Source organism: Tupaia chinensis, unplaced genomic scaffold, assembly GCF_000334495.1.
Source record: "Tupaia chinensis unplaced genomic scaffold, TupChi_1.0 Scaffold000318_1, whole genome shotgun sequence".
In the NCBI taxonomy this organism is placed as follows: Eukaryota; Metazoa; Chordata; class Mammalia; order Scandentia; family Tupaiidae; genus Tupaia; species Tupaia belangeri.
In genome coordinates, this window is record NW_006159811.1 from 5,627,814 (window position 1) to 5,629,159 (window position 1,346).

General features: G+C 49.4%; 1 protein-coding gene across 2 annotated transcripts in view; it reads left to right on the forward strand.

The window, feature by feature from the left end:
* The window catches only part of CNOT6L (CCR4-NOT transcription complex subunit 6 like), an 89,180-nt gene that overhangs the window by 393 nt on the left and 87,441 nt on the right, over window positions 1-1,346 (forward strand). The window lies entirely within an intron of this gene.

The window sequence follows — 1,346 nt, forward strand, 5'->3', positions numbered from 1 at the left end:
GGACGCCTCCCGGGACGCCGAGCCCGCGCGGGCCGAGGGCGCTGCCTCGGGCCTGGGCAGGTGAGGGCCGGAGGCGGGAGGTGCCGAATGCCGGGGCCCCGGCCGCCTGCGCGTCTCCTGAGAGGCGAAGGCTTGTTTTGGCGTTTCGGCTACAAGCCTTCCCCGGGCCCGCGGGGAGACCCGAGGGAAAGTAATCAAAGCAGTAAATCTCAGGAATACGCGGTGTCGAGATCCCTTTTTTTCATCCCTCCCCTAAGGCTGTGTGGAAGGACTGAGTATTTGTTTTCGTTTTTTTGTTGCAAGTACTTAATTGTTGGAGAAATGTATTTTTTTAAACAATTTTTTTTTCCTTGGAGGGGCGGGGAAAGAAAGGGAAACTGGCTTCCCTGGCCTATGGTGCTGGTGGTATTGAATCAATTTTGTGCGTTTGAAATTGTTTTATCCTGCCTCCTAGGGGGGAAGGCGTATACTCGCCGAGCTGAGGAGGTTGGTGAGGAAGAGGAAGTTACTAGAGCTGTCATCCTCCTTAACACAGCCGGCTGTTTAGGTGGATTGTGTTCAGGGAGTTCAGTTGAAGGAAGCATATTGGAAGCACAGTACTGCGTTTTAGGAGCTACTACCTTATTGCCTCTGCTATCTTAATTGTCAATCGAGGTAGTCACGTACAGCAAACACGTTTTCAGACTCCAAACCCCAGATCTAGCAGCCTCTGTGGTCAGTGTGTGCTCCTTGAAATCTATTTTGAGCATAGTGTGAGCAAAACAGAATTATAAAGATAAATCTGCTGCTAATAGGACGTACAGTGCATTTCAGAGCCAAATGAAATTATGTTTGGGTAATTATTTGCTCGTGTACTTTATCTCCTCCACCTTCTTTACATTTGTACCTAGTTACCTAATCTAGCTAGAACCCTACTAAAATGAAGACCATAATACACATTCCACCCTTGTAGGCCATGCTCTGTATAATGGCCAACGATTGCTCTTCTCTGAACCTGATGTCAAAAAGTAGGGGGACCAGCAGTTAGCGTAATGGCTATGTCACCGGACTCCCATGTAGATGACCGTGGTTCGAGTCCCGGACCCGGTGGCTTAAACTCATGCCAGGCGCATGTGCTTTCGTGGCTTAAACTCATGCTAGGCGCATGTGCGTTCGTGCCCAGGATCCCAAGAGGAGAAGGGATTGCAGCGTGGTCATCCTCCCTGGGGGCTGATTTCTTTTAGCATGTGCGTTCTCCCCAAGATCCCAAGAGGAGAAGGGATATGGCCATCCTTCCTGGGGGGTGATTTCTTTCTTTCTGGCGAGCTCTTGCGCCCTATAGCAAAAAAAAAAAAAAAAAAAAAAAA